At 41.6% G+C, this 15580-nt stretch overlaps 1 protein-coding gene and 1 long non-coding RNA gene across 2 annotated transcripts in view; one reads left to right on the forward strand and one right to left on the reverse strand.

Annotated features, from left to right (window-relative positions):
• The window catches only part of LOC137635549 (uncharacterized), a 43857-nt gene extending 40914 nt beyond the window's left edge, over positions 1 to 2943 (reverse strand). Inside the window, exon 1 of the long non-coding RNA XR_011042707.1 lies at positions 2720 to 2943. This is a non-coding gene — a long non-coding RNA (uncharacterized lncRNA). The remainder of the gene's footprint in view (positions 1 to 2719) is intronic.
• The window catches only part of LOC137635553 (uncharacterized), a 137779-nt gene that overhangs the window by 108612 nt on the left and 13587 nt on the right, over positions 1 to 15580 (forward strand). The window lies entirely within an intron of this gene.

Below are 15580 nucleotides of genomic sequence, written 5' to 3' on the forward strand. Positions count from 1 at the left end.
ACGGCAACAAACGGAGCTACTGTCCGTTGTGACTGAGGGTCTAAAACAGCTGGTGCGGCAACAGACGGAGTTACTGCCTGTTGCGGTACCACCTTGCCTCTCTCGGAAGGTGTGCAGTCGTCGAAGACTGCAGCGAGTCCGAACTGACCCAGTGGCTACACCTAGGCCGTTGGACTTGCGCGGAAGGGACCGACTTGCACTTAAAAGCTGCAAGATTTGGTCCATGGTTTCTGCGAGAAACCTCTTCCGCAGACGAGGAATAAATGGGCTCTCTCGTCTTTGTGTGGGTGGGGTGATCACGTCGGCAACGTGTGTAGATACACCCGAAACCACGGAGGGAAACGTCTGTTCGTCGATCAAGGCCTGTGGAACCCATAAGTCCTTCGACATTACTTCTCCCCTGGGCTTGGGAGCTTGTAAGAGGTATCGGACTAGGTGAACAACTGGCACGAACAGACGAACCCTCGAACGTAACACTAACACTTTGCGCATATCACTTTATCACTTTTGATTTTCTGTTTGCACTAATTTCACTGAAATCGAAACTTTAAGTGATTTGTACCTGAAACACGCAATCCTATCCTTCATTAAAAGGTAGTAATTGCGAAAACAGTTTTACAATGCAACAGAAAAACATAATGAAAGATAAAGAATTCAGTGGCTGGAAAAGAGACTAAACACTAGATCAAATAAACTACGTTTAAAATCTCTCACGGCATAAAGCCTGGGAACAAGAATAAAACTCTAGAAACGTTTTACCTTCTTCCCCTATAGCGACTAGGGAGAAGAGTAAAAAACGAGAACAACGTTACCCGCTTGAACGAAACGTTTATTCTCCTCTCTCTCCCTCCGTCTCTATCTCTCTCTCTCTCTCTCTTGACTTAGAACCTGAGAGAAGAGCCCAATTATATATCGTTAAAACATGTTATTTGTTAAAGGAAAAAACTGAAAGGTTTCCCAAATAAAAAGTTCCTTTATTAGAATTAAAACCATTTAAGCTAAGAAAGAATGAACGAAACGCTAGAATCGGTTTACTCTTACTGCAACGTGAAACCGTGAAAAACTCTCTCTCTATCGTAACGTTAGAGCGCATGTTGAACGTTCTGAACGTCAACAACTGCGGAGACTAAACTAAACGTTAGTTCATCTTTGAAAACAGTACGAGACTATCAAAGAAATTCTTTCAAAAACATTAAAATTAAAAAAGTATAAATTCTTAAAAGGAAAAACGATATGACGGGCCCAATGTTAATTAACTTCGGTTCCAAGTAAGGACCGCCTACTATTAGGAAAGGTCGCATATAAACAAACATAAAAATTAATTTTTTATAAGTTTATAATAAATGGAAAGTTAATCGAAGAGGCCTATAAAGGCGGAGAGATATAAAATAAATAGATCTATAACTTGTTAAGCAAAATTACCAAAAACCTAAACACACTTCCGTCTAAGGGAAGGGACGGTCATTTAAAAGTGAAAGAGAGTCCATACTCTCTTCGTCACCAACACTTCCGTCTAAGGGAAGGGTCGGCCATTTAAAAGTGAAAGAGAGTTCATACTCTCTTCGTCACCATAATTAAATCTATCCAAAACGAGTTCAAGTTTTGAAATGAAGATAAAACCCCTGCATAGCGAAAGCTCAAAACTGGAATAGTGTACTTCACCAAATCGTTGTGAAAACAAATCCAGTTAGGGACGGCGTATTTAGTAGGTCTTGCCTGTGGCACGACAGAGGGAAAATTGGTTCGTTGTTGACATAGAGTACTTGAGTACCTACTTGACAGATGGCGCTGTTGATGTACACCCCACCTGTATAGCGATCGCTGGCGTATTCCTCCCGTAGATTTTGTCTGTCGGGCAGCAGGGATGCAGCTATATGATCATCGGGTAAGTTTGATATTGAAAAAACCTGTTTACTAATGGTATGAAGTTTTCGCCTTGAAATTATCAATTTCATTATGATATCAACGGCAGATTTATTTACATCACAATAGATTCCCTAAAGTCACTCATTTTACCAGACACAAAAAGAGAAAGAAGGATAGCAAGAGACATGGCTAAAACAAAGGACACTGCCAATCACAAAAACATCCTTGCATATACGGTACCGGTAGTCATGAAAAAAAGGGGCGAACATACAGAAGTTGCATACATAAGAACTACGAGTGTCCCAAGAAGTCCCCTTCTTGAAATAGATACTCCATCATACAGCACTTTACTATTAGACCATTAAGATAATTGGTCTGTAGAGTTAGACATAATGCTTTCTCTCATCCCTCCCTTCAATTCTAAGCAATTTCAACTCGGGTCTTCCTGATCTACTGAATCTTTCCGTTGGTCGCCCCCCCAACGCTTTCCAACTTAATCCTTCTTTACTTCTTTCGTCATATGTCCATTTCAAACTCTGAACATCCACAAAATAAAAAAGAATGGCCACGTGTGGGGAGAAAAAGTCAGATCTCGAAGAACTATGGTAAAGCACAAATAGAAATACACTAATACATACGTCATTGAAATCTCATTGACCGAGACGATTTGAAAATCGTTTAAGTCAATGAAGTGGTTCAAATGGAATAAAGTGGCTTAGAATTAATATAACGGCTCAAAAAGCAAGGCAGAAAAGGAGCATTTGATTGCAGGGAATGGAGAGAACTCATTCACTTCAATCCCATAGACTTTATAAACCAGACATTTGAAAAAACTCTGATAAGAATTAAATACCTTTTCCATGTACCACAAGACTTGTGAAGGGGTAAATGTACTTTAAATGCTGCTGCAACTTTTCATTGGAGCTTCTCTTCAAATAGACCTTTCCAAGATGCACCTCGTACACTTCTTCCCCCTCACTGATGCAGCCACCTCCCATCTGACCCGTGGCGACGAAAGGCATCATGCTAGGAGCTTCGCGTTTGGCGTCGTACATCTTCAATGTCATGGCAAAAGGTCCTGAAATTGTCAAAAGGAATTTCAGCACGTAATACAGTACAGCAATTCAGTAACATACAATCTATAAAATATAGTAACGTATCAAAACACATACAAAACTAAAGAACTGTATTAGCATAATGCATATCAATATCTTCAGAGATAGCATTTTTAAGAAATTTTTTTTTTTTCAAGTACAAACTTTTCATTTGTCAATACTTCAGCCTATTCTTATGTCCAATTCAATTTCAGACATTCCCTCTTTCAGTACACCACATTCTCCTGTCCTCTTGGTGAGGGTAGAAGAGACTCTTTAGCTATGGTAAGCAGCTCTTCTAGGAGAAGGACACTCCAAAATCATACCATTGTTCTCTAGTCTTGGGTAGTACCATAGCCTCTGTACCATAGCCTTCCACAGTCTTGGATTGGAGTTTTCTTGCTTGAGGGTACACTCAGGCATACTGTTCTATCTTATTTCTCTTCCTCTTTTTTTTCAGTTTTTATGGTTTAGATATGAAAGATATAATTCAATGTTGTTACTGTTCATGAAATACTTAATTCTACTTGTTCATTAATTCTCTTGTAGTTTGTTAATTTCCTTTCCTCACTGAGCTATTTTTCCTTGTAGGAGCACTTGGGCTCATAGCATCTTGCTTTTCCAACCAGGTTTATAGCTTAGCTTGTAATAATAATAACAACAACAGTTGTTGCACGTATTTTCTTTGCACTTCAACCAGATCATTCATGAAGATCATATTAGACTGTGCTCGCTCTCTCTCTCTCTCTCTCTCTCTCTCTCTCTCTCTCTCTCTCTCTATCCGGAAAACACAGCATGAACTGTCACATTAAGCGCGTCTCTCTCTCTCTCCGGAAAACACAGCATGAACTGTCACATTAAGCGCGCTAACAATGTCAAATGGGTTTTCTTTCGCAATCCATGGCTACAACTGGTACAGCAAATAGGGAGGGGAGGGGAGGGGAGGGGAGGGGAAGGGGCAGGGGGAAGCCCCACCCCTCTGACAGGTAGAGCAACCTCCACTTTGACCTTCGGCCTGGGTGCTTGTGGGGGGGGGGGGGGGTTTGAGGCAGCTCATGAAACTTCAAGGTCTCCGATTTGTAAAGTTAAGAAAGAATACAAATTACTTTAAAATTTGTGATTTGTTCCTACATGTAACACAAACCATCAATCTTTTTTATCAATATCATTACTAGCTAAGCTACAACCCTAGTTGGAAAAGCTGGATACTATAAGCCCTAGGAAAAATAGCCCAGCGAGGAAAAGAAATAAAGAAATGGATAGAATCATGTGTCTGAGTGTACCCTCAAACAAGAGAACTCTAACCCAAGACAGTGGAAGACCATGGTACAGAGGCTATGGCCCTACCCAAGACTAGAGAACAATGGTTTGATTTTGGAGTGTCCTTCTCCTAGCGGAGCTGCTTTATCATTGCTAGTCTCTCTTTTACCTTTACCAAGAGCAAAGTAGCCACTGAACAATTACTGTACAGTGCAGTAGTTAACACCTTGAGTAAAGGAAAATTTTTCAGTTATCTTTGCATTGTTTGGTGTGTGAAGGAGAATGTGTAAGGAATAGGACAGACTATTTGATGAGTGTAAGGACTGTTTTAAGTGCTACAAACCATTCTTTAGTCTAGAGAATGAGATGGAAATCCATATTTTCTGTGCATTCGGAATGTATGGCAGACAAGGGCTCCAGTATTTTGAACGTTTTGCATGACAATAACCAGCGAAAACTAAGAAGTTTAAACATATTATCAATGACATAAAACATACGAAGAACTACGGTCTCTTTCAGGAAGTGGGAACCTGTTTCTCCCGATAAAGTCTTCTTTTCGGACTCGTCAGGGGCTTGGACAATCAGAGAAGTCTGACTCAAGGGCGAGATATTAGCCGGATACTCAAGATCACACCCAGAGTTTTATTCCCCTTCAAGGATTTAAGTCCAAAGGTGCACCACAGCGTCATCACTGAGAACAAACGCCTTGTCCAAGAGTTAAAGAGAGAAAATCTTAAAGAGCAAGTCTGAAGAGAAGCCAATGCCAAATAGCACGTTTGTGTTCTTCAGCGGCAGGGAATCAAAGTGACTGTGTTGTTTACGGGCAGAAAGGGGGGCTTTCCCACCACTAGCGAGTATCTACCGGCTACAGCCAACAACTCATTGTAAAAGTTTTTAACTGTTAAGTTCCAGCTATGCTTTAATCAATCTCTAATAAAGAACGAAGGTTTGTAAATGTGTAGGAACATCTATGCGTTTCAAACAGTCGTCCTTATAAAAAAAACATTCAAAACGCCATGTACGTACCAGCCTAATTGTATAATTAAATCCCTCTTTTAAATTTTGTAGTCCCTGAAAGTGATCATCATAAAAAACCAGTTGCCATAATCACAATGATTAACAATAATGAAACACGGTCTAAACACTGGAGCTTTTGCTTGCCAGGACTTTTGGACACACAGAAAACGTGACTTTCCATCCCATTTTCTATTGTCGTTTGAAGCAGCGTTCATCCTATTGCAAATAAACTCCTTACTTAACCCTTTTACCCCCAAAAGGACATACTGGTACGTTTCACAAAAGCCATCCCTTTACCCCCATGGACGTACCGGTACGTCCTTGCAAAAAAATGCTATAAATATGTTATTTTTATTAATAAAATAAATTTTTGAATATACTTACCCGGTGATCATATAGCTGCAACTCTGTTGCTCGACAGAAAAACCTACGGTCAAAATACGCCAGCAATCGCTATGCAGGTGGGGGTGTACATCAACAGCGCCATCTGTCGAGCAGGTACTTAGTACTCCAAGTAAACAAAGAACCAATTTTCTCCTCGGTCCACTGGGTCTCTATTGGGGAGGAAGGGAGGGTCCTTTAATATATGATCACCGGGTAAGTATATTCAAAAATTTATTTTATTAATAAAAATAAACATTTTTCAATATTAAACTTAGCCGGTGATCATATAGCTGATTCACACCCAGGGGGGTGGGTAGAGACCAGCATTACATGTTTACATTATTATGAGCTAAGTATTTTGTATTTCATTTTAGCAGTTATTCAAAATAACAAACATAAAATAAATAAGTACCTGGTAAGGAAGTCGACTTGAACAATTACTCTGCCTTTTTAAGTACGTCTTCCTTACGGAGCCTCGCGATCCTCTTAGGATGCTGAGCGACCCCTAGGATCTGAAGTATCAAGGGTTGCAACCCATACAACAGGACCTCATCAAAACCTCTAATCTAGGCGCTTCTCAAGAAATGACTTTGACCACCCGCCAAATCAAGTAGGATGCGAAAGGCTTCTTAGCCTTCCGGACAACCCAAAAACAATAATAAAACATTTCAAGAGAAAGATTAAAAAGGTTATGGAATTAGGGAATTGTAGTGGTTGAGCCCTCACCCACTACTGCACTCGTTGCTACGAATGGTCCCAGAGTGTAGCAGTTCTCGTAAAGAGACTGGACATTCTTAAGATAAAAAGACGCGAACACTGATTTGCTTTTCCAATAGGTTGCGTCGATTATACTTTGCAGAGATCTATTTTGTTTAAAGGCCACGGAAGTTGCGACAGCTCTAACTTCGTGTGTCCTTACCTTCAGCAAAGCTTGGTCTTCCTCATTCAGATGGGAATGAGCTTCTCGTATTAACAGTCTGATAAAATAGGATAAAGCATTCTTTGACATAGGCAAAGATGGATTCTTAACTGAACACCATAAAGCTTCAGACGGGCCTCGTAAAGGTTTTTAAATAGAACTTAAGAGCTCTTACAGGACATAAGACTCTTTCTAGTTCATTTCCAACCATACGATAAGTTTGGAATATCGAACGATATTGGTCAAGGCCGAGAAGGCAGCTCGTGTTTGGCTAGAAAACCAAGTTGTAGAACATGTAGCCGTTTCGGATGAGAATCCGATGTTCTTGCTGAAGGCATGAATCTCACTGACTCTTTTAGCTGTGGCTAAGCATATCAGGAAAAGAGTCTTAAAGGTGAGATCTTTCAGGGAGGCTGATTGTAGCGGTTCGAACCTGTCTGACATAAGGAATCTTAGTACCACGTCTAAATTCCAACCAGGTGTAACCAAACGACGCTCCTTCGTGGTCTCAAAAGACTTAAGGAGGTCCTGTAGATCTTTATTGTTGGAAAGATCTAAGCCTCTGTGACGGAAGACTGATGCCAACATGCTTCTGTAACCCTTGATAGTGGGAGCTGAAAGAGATCGTTCTTTCCTCAGATATAAGAGAAAGTCAGCTATTTGAGTTACAGAGGTACTGGTCGAGGATACGGATACTGACTTGCACCAGTTTCGGAAGATTTCCCACTTCGATTGGTAGACTCTAAGGGTGGATGTTCTCCTTGCTCTAGCAATCGCTCTGGTTGCCTCCTTCGAAAAGCCTCTAGCTCTCGAGAGTCTTTCGATAGTCTGAAGGCAGTCAGACAAAGAGCGTGGAGGCCTTGGTGTACCTTCTTTACGCGTGGCTGACGTAGAAGGTCCACCCTTAGGGGAAGTGTTCTGGGAACGTCTACTAGCCATCGAAGTACCTCGGTGAGCCATTCTCTCGCGGGCCAGAGGGAAGCAACTAGCGTCAACCTTGTCCCTTCGTGAGAGGCGAACTTCTGCAGTACCTTGTTGACAATCTTGAACGGAGGGAATGCATATAGATCTAGATGTGACCAATCTAGTAGAAAGGCATCTATATGAACTGCTGCTGGGTCCGGGATTGGTGAGCAAAATATTGGGAGCCTCTTGGTCATCGAGGTTGCGAAGAGATCTATGGTTGGCTGGCCCCAGGTGGCCCAAAGTCTCTTGCATACATCCTTGTGGAGGGTCCATTCTGTTGGAATTATTTGTCCCTTCCGACTGAGACAATCTGCCATGACATTCAAGTTGCCTTGGATGAACCTCGTTACTAGTGAAATGTCTAGACCTTTTGACCAGGTGAGGAGGTCCCTTGCGATCTCGTACAATGTCAGAGAGTAGGTCCCTCCTTGCTTGGAGATGTACGCCAAAGCCGTGGTGTTGTCCGAGTTCACCTCCACCACTTTGCCTTGAAGGAGAGACCTGAAGCTCTCCAGGTCAGACGTACTGCCAGTAGCTCCTTGCAGTTGAAATGCATTGTCCTTTGACTCGAGTTCCATAATCCCGAGCATTCCCTACCGTCTAATGTCGCACCCCAGCCTACGTCCGATGCGTCCGAGAAGAGAACGTGGTTGGGAGTCTGAACAGTCAGGGGAAGACCCTCTCTAAGGTTGATATAGTCCTTTCACCAAGTCAGACAAGACTTTATCTTTCCGGAAACCGGGATCGAGACCGCTTCTAGCGTCTTGTCCTTTTTCCAGTGAAAAGCTAGATGGTATAGAAGAGGACGGAGGTGTAGTCTTCCTAGTGACACAAATTGATCCACGGATGACAGTGTCCCTACCAGACTCATCCACAGCCTGACTGGGCAGCGTTCCTTCTTCAGCATCTTCTGGATGGATAGCAGGGCTGGGGGTTGATCGTCTTGTTCAGCAACGTCCTCATCAGAGGGTTCCTCATCCGAAACTGATGAGGAAACGGCAACGGAGTGGGCAACGTCTGACTCGCTGAATCCGGTCGCACTGGTGGATGCGTGACGGAGCCGGACGCAATATCATGGCACTGCTGCACAGTCTGTGAACTGTCAACAACCATGGGTGCGCGAGGAAGTACAGTGTCAACCCGAAACTGTCTAGACTGTCTGGGTTGTGCAGTCAACACCCTACCGGGTTGCTGAGGTTGACGCACTGCTTCACAACAAGTCACCTCTGCTGGTTGTTGAACGTCTTCCTAGTGACACACTGAACGTCAACAACCACCTCCGAGCGTCGCTTAACGTCAACGTGCGACTGGCAACCCACACTGGGTCGCATCGGTGGAGGAACCACCTCAACTGGCAGACGCGAGTAGGATACCTCAGCGTCAACAGGGCGCACAACCAACCGGTTGGAAGGTTGTTGGCCAGAAGGTTCTTCTCCGCATTTAAGTCCTCTATCAAGGACACAAGCTTGGACTGCATGTCTTGCAGCAAAGCCCATTAGGGTCTACGGGAGCAGGTGTGGCAACAGACGGGGTTAGCGACTGAGGCGGAACCATTTACCATCCCTGGAAGCCTTGTTATGTGTGACATAATAGTACAGCAAAACTTCAAAGGCTCGACAAAAGTTGAGAAGTTGACCTGTAAACAACTTGGAGCGTCTCCTGGCTAGGCGCCAGGGCGAGTCTACCAGAATTGAGAAGTCTATCTGGGCAGAGGCATGAACTCCCAAGCCGAGAACTTCTCTCGTGTCCTACAGACTCTCGCTCTATAAGCCAGTTTAAAAGAAGGGAAATCAAAGGCTGTATCCCTAAAACTCCTCCTGGTGCAAAAACCAGTCGCCTAGCCAACGTAACGCTCTCTAGGAGAGCGAGAGAGCACTAGCTTAACAACAACGGCTTCGAAGTAGCTAGGCCTAGTGTAAGTTCTGACGTTTAGGCGAACGAGGAGCAGCAGTTACAAGATCCGGACGAAGATCCTTAAAAAATCATCATGATTTAATTAAAGTCCATAGGAGGCTAAGCAGCTTAAGGCTCCTCTCCAAATGACAGAGTCCTCAAAGGAATATCAGTAGGAGGGAGAACAACACTTTCTCATCTACAGGAACCTTGTCCGATAAAAGCTAGGTTATCTCAGTGAGTCTCTCACTGGTGCATAGGTAGCAGACCAGAAGGCAACGTCATGTAACTGCTTGACAGTCTGTGAACTGTCAACAACTGAACTGTCAACCACAACAGGTGCGTGAGGACATACAGCACTGGTGCATTAGTAGCAGACCAGAAGGCAACGTCATGTAACTGCTTGACAGTCTGTGAACTGTCAACAACTGAACTGTCAACCACAACAGGTGCGTGAGGACATACAGTGTTCACTCGAGACTGCTTTGACTGTCTATACTGAGCAGTCAAAACAACTCTAGAATGCGGAGGTTGACGCACCGCGTCAAAACAAAACAACTTAGGTTGTTGTTGTAACTCGCGAACGTCAACGGAGGGTTCCGTGCGTCGCTGAACGTCAACATGCGGCTGGCAGGGTACACTGCGCATGGGTGGCGGGACTCTCACAGCTGGAGTGCGGGAGAAGGTAGCCTCAGCGTCAACTGAACGCACAACCGTGGTTGGTTGTAGGCTAACGGGTGCAGCGTCAACCTTCTCCGCACGAAAGTCCTGCATTAAAGATGTTAACTGTGTCTGCATGGTCTGCAGCAAAGACCACTTAGGGTCTACAGTAGCAGGTGCGGCAACAGACGGTGTTACTGCCTGTTGCGGTACCGCTTTGCCTCTCTTAGGAGGTGAGCAGTCGTCGGAAGACTGCAGCGAGTCCGAACTGACCCAGTGGCTACAACTGGGCCGTTAGACTTGCGCGGAAGGGACCGACTTGCGCTTAATAAGCTGCGAGACCTTGGTCCATGGTTTCTTACGAGAAACCTCTTCCGCAGACGAGAAGTAAATGGGCTCTCTCGTCTTTGTGTGGTTGGGGCGATCTTGGTAGATACGCCCGAAACCACGGAGGGAAACGTCTGTTCGTTGATCAAGGCCTGACGAACCCATAAGTCGTTCGACATTACTTCTCCCCTGGGCTTGGGAGCTTGCAAGAGGTCCCGGACTAGGTGAACGACAGGCACGAACAGACGAACCCTCGGACGCAACACTGTAACACTTTGCGCATATCACTTTATCACTTCGATTTTCTGTTTTGCACTTATTTCACTGAAATCGAAACTTTTACTGATTTCTACCTGAAACACGCAATTCTACCCTTCATTAAAAGGTAGTAATTGCGAAAACAGGCGTAAAATGTAGCTCATTAATACTAGCAAAAATAGAAAACATATATAAAGATAAAGAATTCAGTGGCTGGGAAAGAGACTAAACACTAGTTCAAATAAACTATGTTTACAATCTCTCACCGCACATAGCCTGGGGACAAGAATAAAACCCTAGAAACGTTTTACCTTCTTCCCCGTACAGCGACTAGGGAGGAGAGTAACAAGAGAACAACGTTACCCGCTTGAACGGAACGTTTTTTCTCCTCTCTCTCCCTCCGTCTCTATCTCTCTCTCTCTTTCTCTCTTGATTTCGCTCCTGAGAGAAGAGCCCAATTATATATCGTCAAAAAAACATGTTATTTGGCTAAAGGAAAAAACTGAAAGGTTTTCCAAATAAAAAGTTCCTTGGTAAAGTTTTGGATTCAACCAAATTGGGAAATGTATTATATTAATATATTTTCCTAGTAAAGCACGTGATAACAAAACACTTCTTCTCAATACATTATTGTCGCTAATGCATACTTACAGAGAAAAAAAATATTTCAGGAATTGAAGGTCTTGACTTTTTCTAAGTTTAGTGTATATCTTTCCATGGGCACGCAAGGTAGCTCTTGTTCGTTTGTATGTCTGTTTTCATCTTACTTGGCTCCGCCCCATTGCGTAATGTGACAATATTTACTTGAATGCGCATTTGCTCCTCCCACTAATGTCGCTCCTCCAATCAAAATACTACTGGGTTCTTTTCAAGGGTTATTATTGGACGATTCATTGGTCTCTCAGTCTTGTTTCAAGGATCTGTTTTTCGTGCAATATAACATTGTAAACGATACTATTTTGTTTTTTTCCCTATTTCATTATGGGAGAAACCCGTGATTGTCGTTTGTTTTCGGTTTTCAAAAGTTCCGGTTTCTATATTTTCATCACACGTCATTTTACTGTCATGGATCCTCCGGTACGGTTGTGTGAAATATGTCGTTATTCCTATTTTGATGTGATCGGCCGATTTCATGGGAATTATAATGGAACTCCTGAAGTAGTGAATCGTTTTCTAAGGGAGCATTCCGTATTACCTTTAAGTGTCCAGTGTGGTAAATGTGATTCGCCTTTACATTTTCGTGAGGATAGACATGTGTGGTATTGTACCAAATCTGAACGTATTCCAGTACTTGATGATTCAGAAGAGGGTCAACCACAACCTTCCATATCTTCATCGTCATCTTCCGTTTAAGGTAAGAAGTGATTTAACAAAATATATATATTCAAATTTACCCCTGGTTAAAGGGGGGGTCGCAGGGGGGGCGAAGCCCCCCCCGGTAGGGGTACAGGGCCCCTAGGTTAGGTTAGGTGGGTTTGTTAGGTTCTGTGGTGCCCTGAAAATTACTGTGGCCTTAAGGGGGGGTCGCAGGGGGGGCGAAGCCCCCCCCCCCCCGGTAGGGGTACAGGGCCCCTAGGTTAGGTTAGGTGGGTTTGTTAGGTTCTGTGGTGCCCTGAAAATTACTGTGGCCTTAAGGGGGGGTCGCAGGGGGGGCGAAGCCCCCCCCGGTAGGGGTACAGGGCCCCTAGGTTAGGTTAGGTGGGTTTGTTAGGTTCTGTGGTGCCCTGAAAATTACTGTGGCTTTAAGGGGGGGTCGCTGGGGGGCCCTACCCCCCTCCCCCCGGTAGGCCTAGTTAGGGGTATGGGGGAGGGGTGCTGGAACATTAATTATTCATTTATTGCAAATATCATTCAATGCCCCAACACCCTCCCCCCCCTTCCCCCACCCAAAACCCCGGTTCCCAAAGGGTGTCCCCCATAATTGGTGGGATGAACTAGGGTATACATAGTAAATCTCTAAATCGGTTGGTTTGCAGTCAAAATAAACGTTAAATTCATTGAAACCACACTATTTCTGATGCAACAAATATATTTTTATTGCATTTTTCCAAATTTGGCTGAAACTAAAAATTTACCAGTTCCTTTAATTTAGAATTTAAACCATTTAAGCTAAGAAAGAATGAACGAAACGTCAGAATCGATTTACTCTTACTGCAAAGTGAAACCGTGATACACTCTCTCTCTATCGTAACGATAGAGCGCATGTTGAACGTCCTGAACGTCAACAACTGCGTAGTCTAAAAAACTAAACGTTAGTTCATCTTTGAAAACAGTATGAAGACTATCAAAGAAATTCTTTCATAAAACATTAAATTTAAAAAGTTTAAAATTCTTTAAAGGCTAAATACGATATAACGGGCTCAACGTTGATTAACTTCGGTTCCAAGTTAGGACCGCCTACTATCAGGAAAGGTCGCATATAAACAAAACATAAAAATTTATTTTTATATGTTTATAATAAATGGAAAGTTAATCGAAGAGGCCTAATAAAGGCGGAGAGATATAAAATATATAGATCTATAACGTGTTAAGCAAAATTACTAAAAACCTAAACACACTTCCGTCTAAGGGAAGGGTCGGCCATTTAAAAGTGAAAGAGAGTCCATACTCTCTTTGTCACCATAATTAAATCTATCCAAAACGAGTTCAAGTTTTGAGATGAAGATAAAACACCTGCATAGCGAAAGCTCAAAACTAGAATAGTGTACTTCACCAAATAGTTGTGAAAACAAATCCAGTTAGTAACAGCGTATTAGTAGGTCTTGTCAGTAGCCCGACAGAGAGAAAATTGGTTCTTTGTTTACTTGGAGTACTAAGTACCTGCTCGACAGATGGCGCTGTTGATGTACACCCCCACCTGCATAGCGATCGCTGGCGTATTTTGACCGTAGGTTTTTCTGTCGAGCAACAGAGTTGCAGCTATATGATCACCGGCTAAGTTTAATATTGAAAAATTTCTTTTCCATATTTTTGATAATTTTTTGAGAAAATTCAGACATTTTCCAAGAGAATGAGACCAACCTGACCTCTCTATGACACAAATTAAGGCTGTTAGAGCAATTTTAAAAAAATATACTGCAAAATGTGCTGGGAAAAAAATAACCCCCTGGGGGTTAAGGGTTGGAAATTTCCAAATAGCCTGGGGGTAAAAGGGTTAATTGAGCTAATGATGTATGGGTTATATGCTCTGAAATAACCATGACCTCATTGTTCCTTCCTATGTTCTGGCAAACAGAACATGTCTCACTATACGCATCAACCCTGTGGGATGGTATTTGGGTGTTATCAATTATAAAAACTTAGATTTGATTACTTCCATTATCATAACCCAGCAATTCATGGTTAAGGGTTTAAATGAACTTGCTAGTAATTTTCTATTGAAATTTTCTAAATAAAATTGTTATGGGAAAATTTTTGTTAATATAAATATAAAATAAAACCTACATGTTCTATAACTTAGTGAATTAAACACTTTTCTTTATTAAATTATATATCGAAATTAACAGTGGATGCCGACAGTAGGCCATGGGATTCAAAATGCTGTATTTAGAGAGATCTATTATATTATGCAAGTTCCAGAGCCTTTGTATATGAGAGGCCAGTTTCTCACACGTTCATTAAAGATGGACGTCAACTAACCTAAACTTTCCCCCCTAACCTAACTCACAAACCATGTCCTTACCTACTTACCTAATGGGGGGGGTGGACTGACGCCCCCTATGCCCCCCACCCCCCTTACACTGCCATACTCTAAGGTAGACATAATAATACATACAGGTGGCCGCTTTCATACATACACCCCCAAGTTCCAATGTCCTAATTGATATTGTACTAAACTATAATAAAACTAAAGGGACAAACTACGCAATTTAAATTACAATTGTGAAAATTGAATTCTGGAGTATATTGTGAATTCACAACCTAAATTCAATTATTTGCACCTTCACATTGCATGAAACAATCAAGCACAAGTCATAACTAAGCAAAGGTGATGTTGAGGACCAATGGACACCACAAATCAAATCTTGCTTGGGGTCACCTTAGGGGCTTCAGACGGTCCTGTCATAAAATGAACTTGTACATTAGAAAACGTAATTACGTAACTATAAACAGAAACAAAGATATTCATTTGTAATATAAACTTACTTTTGTAGACAATAAAGGAGGAATTAATGAAGAATTGACGAAAATCGAAGAATTAATTTGCCGGCGATTTGAGCAGGCCGCCATGTTTGTTTACATACATCATCAGCTGATTGAAGAAAATTAAAAGTTATCGTACAATGTCAAAACTAATATACGAAACTCGGTATAGAATTGCTTTTCAATTATAATAATTCTTTTATAAAATGTAAAATATGCATATTTTATTAATTTTTCATCAATGAAATATGATATTTTGTTATTTAGGATTTTGAAACTATTTATCTTACGTCTGACAACGAATTCTTGTTATCGTACAAATGTCAAAACTAATAAACGAAACTTGGTATAGAAATACTTTTCAATGATAATAATTCAAATATAAAATGTAAAATATACACATTCTATTAATGTTGCATCAATAAAATTTGATATTGTGTTATTTGGAATTTTGAAACTATTAGTTATCGTACGTCTGACAATGAACTTTTGACATTTTGATTCTTTTAAAGAAAACGTTTTATGGTAAACTTCGATAGATTTTATTGGACCTTTGTCAATGTTTATATTTCATTTTAATTAAACTAAACTTTTCATGATATAATATAATACCATGAATTAATGACTCTGTGCATTTCTAGGCCTATTTTTAGCTGAATAAACCCATAGATTTCATGATTGTTCAATTATGTAATGTATTTAAGTGATTAATGGTGTAAAAAACAAGGCTTAAAAGGCAAATAAAAGTAAACTTATACTGTATGGCTAATATAAATTTTCAATCATAGTTATA

The sequence above is a fragment of the Palaemon carinicauda genome, unplaced genomic scaffold (genome assembly GCF_036898095.1).
Source record: "Palaemon carinicauda isolate YSFRI2023 unplaced genomic scaffold, ASM3689809v2 scaffold14, whole genome shotgun sequence".
NCBI classification, from domain to species: domain Eukaryota; kingdom Metazoa; phylum Arthropoda; class Malacostraca; order Decapoda; family Palaemonidae; genus Palaemon; species Palaemon carinicauda.